The 9,551-nt window shown below is 36.2% G+C and overlaps 1 pseudogene across 1 annotated transcript; it reads right to left on the bottom strand.

The window, feature by feature from the left end:
* LOC109234082 lies at positions 7-8,157 on the bottom strand (annotated as a pseudogene). The gene is made up of 10 exons (XR_002069128.1): positions 7,551-8,157; positions 6,253-6,519; positions 4,294-4,375; positions 4,111-4,215; positions 3,918-3,968; positions 2,427-2,516; positions 2,238-2,346; positions 1,966-2,114; positions 1,821-1,874; positions 7-300 (listed from the first exon to the last, which is right to left on the bottom strand). The product of XR_002069128.1 is annotated as a chaperone protein dnaJ 15-like (transcript).

Here is a 9,551-nt window from a genome sequence, read left to right as displayed (position 1 = left end):
ATTCTAGAACTCGAAACTCCGCAGGAAGTAGGTAGAGAACATAAATAACCATCCAACGTTTCAGTTCTTTTTATCAGACCCTTTGAGGTTAAGGTTGAACCATCTTTTCTTTGATGACTTGTCCTTGGAATCTGAACTGCCATCTTCCCCTGGACTATCGGCTTTATAATCTTCACCAAGGACCTTACTGCTACTTCCGTTACTGAAATGCCCACTCCCACTGCCACTTAAATTAGCAACGGACCTTGCAACTGTGAACGAAGAGTGGATGCTGTCTCTTTGTTTCAGCATCTCATCGACCTTTACAAATGGTGGTACTTAATCAGCATGCAGGAACTATCAGATAATACAAGGAACAAAGTGAAGTAGCATCTAAAGTTCTAAACAAACAAGAGATGCATTAATGATAGCAAAATCAGGGAAAATATATTGTTGTAACACTTCCCAAAACACTAAATGAAAGACAAGCGACTTGTGTTGCAAAGAATTTGGACATACCATCTCAATACGAGGACATTTACGTAATATAATAATCGGAGAAGGGTCATATTTACCGCTGTATTATTGAAAATAAATCATATCTACCCTACGTTTCACTTTCTGAGTATTTAAGGGCCTACTGTTATACTTATTTTTGTATTTGCCCCCCATCCGTTAAGTGACCAGTCCCAACTTTAAAAAAGACACGTGGAGTGTCTAGAATCAATTTTACAGGACCCGGTTCATTTTATAAAAACCCAACCCCAAATAAAACATAACCCGACCCACCGATTCCCCTTAATGCTGTAGCTTTTTATTTACTCCTTCCATTTTGACAATTTAGAGAAATTAGTTGGTGACATATCTTTCCTCTCATACTCTACTCCGAATTCCAAACCAACAACCCACATCATACCAAGGTCGATATAACTCTAAGCTTTATCACATCCAACACCAATGGACTGCGAGTATCAATGATGGAAGGAGGTAAGCAAAGAACCCTCAACATTGTCCAAATTTTAATTTAAGTTTGGTCCAAAGCCAGTCCCAACTGAAAAAGCAGTTCAGATAACTGAAGAAGCTGTGATGGGGATGCAGGAGAGGGGATTTGATGCTAGTATTTCCAGTTTGCTTCATTCACTACATCAGCAACCAATATCAAAGCTAGTTAAAAAAGAATGTCTAAGCTAGTTTGAGCTGGTGGTACAAATTTACTTGTTACTTTCAAGCCAGTTAAGAATGCCTTCGCTGATTCAGAAAGCTGCTCTTTCTTTTGTTTCAGAACTCCTTCTAGCATGCTAAAGTAGTCTGAATATGCGTTTATAGTAACTATCCAATCTCTAAATAGAAGAAAATCTATATCTGGTGTTTAGTTCCTCATTATTATTGGCCTTCTTCTCTTCTGGCTTCTTCAGATATTCCAAGAGTAGTCAAATAGGAAATTACTTCAATGGCTGTGTCTAATTCGACCAAAAAAAAAATCATGAAAATAGGAAGGATAACGTAAAATCCCAGAAATTCTTCTAAGCTTTTTCATTTGTTCCTTTGACTAAGTGGGTAAATTGGTTTCGAAGGGTCGGGTTATGTCTTCTACTTGGGGTTGGGGTTGTATAAAATGAACTTGGTCCTTTAAAATTGATCCTAGGCACTCCATTTTTAAAGTTAGGACTGGTCACTTAATGGATGGGGGGCAAATATAAACATAAGTATAACGGTAGGCCTTTAAAAATTCAAAAAGTGAAATGGATGGTAGATATGACTAATTTTCAATAGTACAGGGGTAAATATGACCCCTTTCCATATAATAACTAAACCAAGAGACTTTTCAACAGAAAACTTACAGACTGCTTCTCTTGGCTGTATCTGTTGGTCACTTCCTGGAAATGTGCCAGTGCCTTTGAACATTAACATGGAAAGTAGAGCAATAAGGATATATGGAAGAATCAATGTCCAACAACAAATATTGTCTAGAAGTAGATTGACAACCTTTCTATATTCTACTTCAAACTGCCGAAGCTCATTTCGTTTCCTCAAAATATGAGCCTCAATATCCTTGAGCTTCAGAGTAGTATCCTCATATGACTTGGCACAGAGAGCCTCAATTGTATAAGTAGCAGGCTTGAAGAAATTATCTCCTGCAGAGAGATCAGACCAAAAGTCAGCCTTAAGGAATTTGGCATCGGAAAATCAATTGTTATTTGATAGTGTTTCTCACAGCAGAAAAAACAAAAGTATTCAACAGAATAAGTAGCTCCAACCATAAACAGCGAATATGTGAGTGCCAGCTTTAAGTTCTGAGACCTCACAAGGTTGAAGTCCCTCCAGCTTCTTAAAGAAAGCAGCTTCAGGGTCCTTAGCCATCGCTAACTACAATATTTCAAATTATTTATTGGCTCTGACGACAACACTGCATAATGAATTTGACCAACAGGGTGATATTCACATACCGCATTTACAGTTGAATCCATTCTATACACCTGAAAGTGCAAGAAATACATTCCTGCTGACGTCACTTTACCCGTTTTCTCACTATCTTCCTGCATACCGTGACAATTCATCAGATTTGATCAGTCAATTGCTTGGTTAGAATACACAAGGCATGCACGACATGTCCATCTAAAGTACAGTAGACTATCTCACAAATCACAGAAGTTTGAGGCATGCTTAGACCTTAAAATTGAGAAGAATTACTCCAAAGATAACTGTGAAAAACGCAAAGCCGATGTGCAGGCAAATTAGAGGTAATTACTGAGCATGTTGAGCTTATATATCTAAGATAAGGGATTACAGGTCCAATATCTGCTCTGTATAAGTGAGTTATACTTAATGTATATAGCAGCCTCACAGCTTATGCAGATTGCAGACCATGAAGAGCTTCAAAATCAGAAAATTTCAAAATTACACCTTAGAATGAGGTCTAGTTGTTATACCTTGGAATGAGGTCTAGTTTTCCAAAGCAGTCGATTGATACTGTCAATTATAAACTTCAGTTTACTGAGATCTTAAGAGGATACAGCCTCATCTATTACAGCTAACCCCTGACTATAACTTCCTATGACCGCATATAAGTCATGAGGCATATGCCTTAAAAGCTTAGCTAACAGAAAATCAAGTGGAAATTCAACCCAATCACCACTTACAGGAAAATAAAAAAGTTACTATTTCCATTTCTAGGACACAGTAAAAGAATTTAGAATCAGCTAGCAAAATATTTTTCTGAAAATTAGAATTGACTAACAAATTTTCTACTTCTGACAAATTTCATAAGCAACATTTTTTGTTAGCATTAGCAAAAGATATGAAAGGTGCATCACAACATGTTAGTTAAAACATTTTATTTCATCGGTAAATGCGGAGATGCACTTAATCATTACGATTATGCTGATCAAAGAAAGGAGTCTGGAGTTCATATTAAATATATATATATGTCATAAAGGACATGTATAAAGGAGCCAACGAACAGAGTGCGAGAACACTAGTAGGAGATATACAGGAGGATCTGATAACCGTGAATTTACACCAGGGATCGGCATTGAGCCTATACTTGTTTACCCTAGTTATGAATGAGCTAACAAACACAATACAAGATGAAGTCCCATGGTGCATGCTATTTGCCGACGAATTGTGCTAATTGACCAAAACCATCAATGGTTAAAGTAAGAGTTTTAAGATAACTAGAAGTAAAACTGAATATATGAACTGCAACTGTAGTCAGCATAAGAAGAGTGAAGTTGAGGTGAGACGGGATTGTGGTGCCTAAATGCAAAAATTTCAGATATTTCGGATCGCTGTTCCAAGAGAACAAATGATGAAGGAAGATGTTACACATTAGCAGCCTGATGAATCTGTAACTACAAACTTCAAATCACTCAGAACTCAGCATCAATGAAAAGTATCTCGAACTCGCAATGGAAACTGATAACTGTAAAATGCAGTACCTGCAAAGCCAGGCCATAACCCCCATTTGCATCTTGTTCAAAATAGAGCAGCTGAAATATACATAAAATTCAGTTTTAATATCTCAACCCATGGCAAAGAAGAAAAGACAAAAACATGAAGATATACATACACTGCTTACAAAGTACATGCAAGAATAGCTACCATTAATATTCTACAGATCTGGAAGTGTACCTTAAATTTGCTTTGAGCTGCTGAAGTAACTCTAACTACAAGCCCTGCCTCCGCTTGTTCACTGCTAATCGTTACACCAAAAAAATGGGCACTTTGCTTTTCAACCTGCAGTAAAACCAAACTAAAAACATCGATACAGCTGAAATATTGTCCTGCTAATTGAAAAAGGAAATCAAATGCTACCTTTCCGCTAAGTGATGTCCCAATTGGAAGAGGACGAATTGTGACAGTTCCATTCAAAGCTTCTTCANGGGGAAGCAACCACCTTTCAAAATCCATACATACATAGAAAAGAAATTGCAGAAAGAACACCCGCAAGAAATCCCAGCTACTGCAATACACAATGATACTAGTGGAAGATAACCAATGTCATCAAATTTATTAGTTTGAGTCTCTCTTTGACCTTGTCGAATTCTTCCTATAAGTTTTCCTATAGCTGACATATTACCACACCCCCACCCCCAAAAAAAGGCATATGTTCTGCTCTATAAGTCAAGGGCTCAAACATTAGCTACACATTTTTTATTGATTACACCAATCCCAAAGTAGTTGGGGTTGACTATATGAATCCTTCAGATCCATTCTGTTCTATTTAGATCTATTTCATTCCAATACTCAATTATTTGTCTTCTCAGAAAACTGAGAATCTCAATTACAATGATACTTTTTCTCTCCCGTGGCTAAAATAGTATCAATTCGCCTTTTTCTTTCCATGGTTGCTGTCGGCCATTGGCCTCTCCATCAATTGGACATTAAGAATGTTTTTCTTCACGGTGACCTTGAAGATGAAGTTTATATGGAGCAACCACCTGGTTTTGTTGCTCAGGGAGAGTCTAATGGCCTTGTATGTCGCTTGCGCCGGTCACTTTATGGTCTAAAGCAGTCTCCTCGAGCCTGGTTTGGTAAGTTAAGCACAGTTATCCAGGAGTTTGGCATGACACGTAGTGAAGCTCATCACTCTGTTTTTACCAGCATTATGCTTCAAATCTCTGTATTTATCTGATGGTCTATGTTGACGATGTTGTTATTACCGGCAATGATGAGGATGGTATTACTAAATTGAAGCAACATCTCTTTCAACACTTTCAGAATAAGGATCTGGGCAGATTAAAATATTTTCTGGGTATTGAGGCCACTCAGTCTAGCTCGAGTATTGTGATCTCATAACGGAAGTATGCCTTAGACATTCTTGAGGAGACAGGAATGACAGGTTGTAGACCTGTTGACACTCCGAGCGATTCGAATGCTAAGCTTCTACCAGGACAGGGGGAGCCGCTTAGCGATCTTGCAAGATATAGGCGGCTGGTTGGTAAATTAAATTACCTCATAGTAACTAGATCTGACATTTCCTTTCCTATGATTGTTGTAAATTAGTTTGTGGATTCTCTATGTGATAGTCACTCGGATGCAGTTGTCCGCATTCTTCGGTATGTAAAATCGGCTCCAAGCAAAGGGTTATTGTTTGAGGATCGAGGTCATGAACAAATCGTTGGATACTCAGATGTTGATCGGATAGGATCACCTTCTTATAGACGTTCCACGTCTGGATATTGTATTTTAGTAGGACGCAATTTGGTGTCTTGGAAGAGCAAGAAACAGAATGTGGTTGCTCGGTCTAGTGCAGAAGCAGAATATCGAGCAATGGCTATGGCGACATGTGAGCTAGTTTGGATCAAACAATTGCTCAAGGAGTTGAAATTTGGTGAAATAAGCAAGATGGAACTTATGTGCGATAATCAAGTTGCCCTTCATATTGCATTAATCCGATGTTCCATGAGAGAACTAAACACATAGAGATTGAATGTCACTTCTACAAAGTTTGTGAAGACGAATGATCAACTTGCAGATATTTTCACTAAATCCCTCACTGGTCCTCGTATTAGTTATATATGTAACAAGCTCGGTACATATAATTTGTATGCACCAGCTTGACAGGGAGTGTTTGTTAGTTAGTTGTTATGTAAATAAGCATAATCCTACATCGAATAGGAGTAAGGTAGGTATTGTGTATTATTATAAATAGTGGTTCTTGTATTATAGTTAATGTACATCAACAATATTTTCCGTGTATTAATTCTCACGGTCTTCGCTAAGTCCGATCGGAATCTTCTGTTTTCTTATTCTTCAGGGACACTAAGGCACTGCCGAGTTTCTAACTTTACCAATAGCGATCACAGTAACTCAAAACATATAAAAATTGACGTTTACTTCAAAAGTCATAACTCTAGTGATAAACCACCTTGCAAGAAAATTATGTACTTGACAGCGGACGAGGAACAAAATACCTCAAAACCTGCCATATCATATTGCCTCCTTTTTTCTGGATCAGATAGAACACTGTATGAGTATGCCACCTCCTTGAATAATTCTGAAGCTTCAGGATTGTTAGCATTCTTGTCCGGATGATACCTGCCAATAATATAGGTTGTGTACGGCTAATGTATAAGAGACTTTTATGTTTCTAAAATAGTTAATGTATAAGAGAATTTTCCGTCTTTATAAAATGCTTGTCATTCTCTAAAAAATCGAATAAAAGCTTAGCTAATGCATAGAGGCAATAAATCAATAAACTTCCCTACTCCTACACCATAAGCCATTTTTTCCTCTATAACCCAACCTAGCTTCCTATTACAATTAATTTTTCCATGTAAAAAATTCTAGGTTCCAAAGAAATAACTTCAATAAACTATTATACAAGCAAGTAGCAATCGTCTATCTGTTACCCAATTACCAAAACACTTCAACCGTGTTTACCAAATTTAATAAACTTTCATGCAACAACTACATTTTAGTCTCAACATGCTCAATATGTCCCATATAAATACTAACTAAACACATAGAAATACACCATATTTCAGTTTATGTACACCACATTTAAATACATATATGCAAAATTCCAACCACGGTAACTCAATTTATCAATCAACTGCACCTCAACACCACATTTAAGTGCATATGCAAAACCATGACAATGATAGTATAACTTCAAACAATCAACTAAGCCTCCATCCAAGACTAATGAGGGTTACATATATGAATACTTTAGATACTTTTTCTGCTCTATTCAAATCCATTTCATCCAATAACAAAGAATTTGTCCGTCTGCTCTATCCGAATCCATTTCATTCCAACACTAAATACTTTCAGGGGGCAGAGCTAGCATTCAGATTACAGGTTCGGCCAAATCCAGTAGCTTTGGTCCAAACCATGTATTTGTATTAAGAAATCCATTAGATATGTATCATTATTCAAAATGCAGTAACTTAAAAGGACAAGAATCCCGAACCCAGAAACTTCAAATTCTGGCTCCACCTCCTCTGAATACTTTGCCTGACCGATCCAATTGGACCCATTTCATTTCAATACCAAATATTTTGACAGACAACAATAACTACAAAACGAAATTCTATATAATAGGGGATGGGATGGGATTGACTTACTTGAGAGCAAGCTTTCTGTAAGCACTTTTAATCTCCTGATCAGATGAATCCCTTGTCACAGACAATACCTCATACGGGTCTCGCCTTATCGCCGGAGCCGATGACCCCTCCATTTTCGAACCAGACATTACTCCTTTCTAATCTCTATTTCTTCCTCTTAAGAAAAACCCAAATCACTATCTGATTTCAATTGTGTATCATTCAAATAGCTTTCTTGTCAGCAAATACACAGGCAGAAGAAACTTATACACACAAAACCATAAAAATTCTTTCTTTTTTTGGGAAGTCACAAAACTATCAAAATTTGAGAGGCAATTGAGGGGAATTATGAAGATTTTTCACGGAATTCAAAGAATTGGATCGTCTTTTCATTTCCTTGGGATTAATGCTATGTGTTCAATAAAAATTGAAAAAAATAATGGGAATAGCTATAAGAGATCTAACAGAAAGATTTTAAATTTATAAATAATATTGGAAAAGAAAGAAAACTAGGGCTTTTGGGAAATTTACAGGATGCAAAAGATGTGTGTGCGTGTGTGAGAGAGAGAAAAGACGGAGTTCAGATTTGAATTGGAAAAGGATTTCTTTGAAAAGGAAATTGAATGAAAGGCAAAATTGGTCGAAACCTCTCTTTTAAAAGGAGCAGAATTGGGACTTGCCCGGAACTTGCCGTGGGGCGTAGCATTTGTAAAAAGCCCTTGGGCTTATGTGTGAGGCTTATAGCCCGTTTGGCCAAACTGTAAAAATCAGCTTATTTTAAAAAGTGCTTTTTTCCAAAAGTGCTTTTCTCAAAAGTACTTTTGGTGAGAAGCAGTTTGTGTGTGGCTAATTAGTTTGAAAAGCACTTCTGAGCAGCAATTAGTGTTTGGTCAAGCTTTAAAAAATTGCTTCTAAGTGCATTTTTCTAAAAAGTGTTTCTCAAAAAAGTGCTTTTGGAGAGAAGCTACTTTTTTCTTCTTCTCCAAAACTGCTTCTGCTTCTCCTGAAAAGCACTTTTTTTTCCTTCCAAAAGCTTGGCCAAACACCTCAATTTTTGGCCAAAAGTGCTTTTGGCCAAAAAAAAGCACTTTTGGCCAAAAAAAAGCTTAGCCAAACAGGCTATTAGTTCCGTAAGACTTACGCCTCGGCCGTCGGGGCTTACGCTTTAGACACGCCCAACTCCCGACGTACTGGGCTCGCCTAATAGAACTTTATGCAATTGTGTGTATCTAACCTTGTAAATCCTCAAATTTTCTTAATAAATCGTTGACTAATCAAAATTATTTTTTTCTTAATCATAAATCATTAAGTTGAGAGTATTTTATGTCATAATTAAGATAAAAATTATTGCACGATATCCACTGAGACTGCTATGATAGTAAATTTTAAATAACTCTTTAATTTAAAAGTATTTATTTATTAACTTTTGTTATGTCTTTATTATGTAATAGTCTATAATTTTTTTTATAATTGTTTTCCTAGATATTATTTTTTTCACGTTTACGAGATACAATACTTATTAATTTAATGCTCAGTATTAGCTAGTAACTATTTATAAATAATTAGTTATCATGGTATAGTATGGTAAATTATGTGTCACTTTATTAACTTATTGAAACCTAAAAATAAATGATGCTAGAGAATTATATTTAAGTTGTGAATTATGTTTTTATATAAATTCTCTTTCAAATAGAAAGCATATTAAATAAAAGAAGTATTTTAAAAAATATCAAATTATAATATCGAAACTCTTTCAAGATTCATTACTCCTTAAGAGATATATATAAGATTTCGCATCGAATACATTACTTTTGATGTTTGAGTTGTAACGACATTGCAGCTAATTTGCATATTATGATATATGTCATAATTTTTGTATTATTCATAGTTGAATTATAATTTATAAATATTTTAAATAATATCCGTGGGACTTACGCCCCATGTCTCAGGGCTTACGCCTCGCCTCATCAGAGATAAAACGCCTCACGCCCCCGCCTTTTAAAACATTGGTCGAAACTAATT

The sequence above is a fragment of the Nicotiana attenuata genome, chromosome 11 (genome assembly GCF_001879085.1).
Source record: "Nicotiana attenuata strain UT chromosome 11, NIATTr2, whole genome shotgun sequence".
NCBI lineage: Eukaryota > Viridiplantae > Streptophyta > Magnoliopsida > Solanales > Solanaceae > Nicotiana > Nicotiana attenuata.
This window is presented reverse-complemented; position numbering and strand designations above follow the sequence as displayed.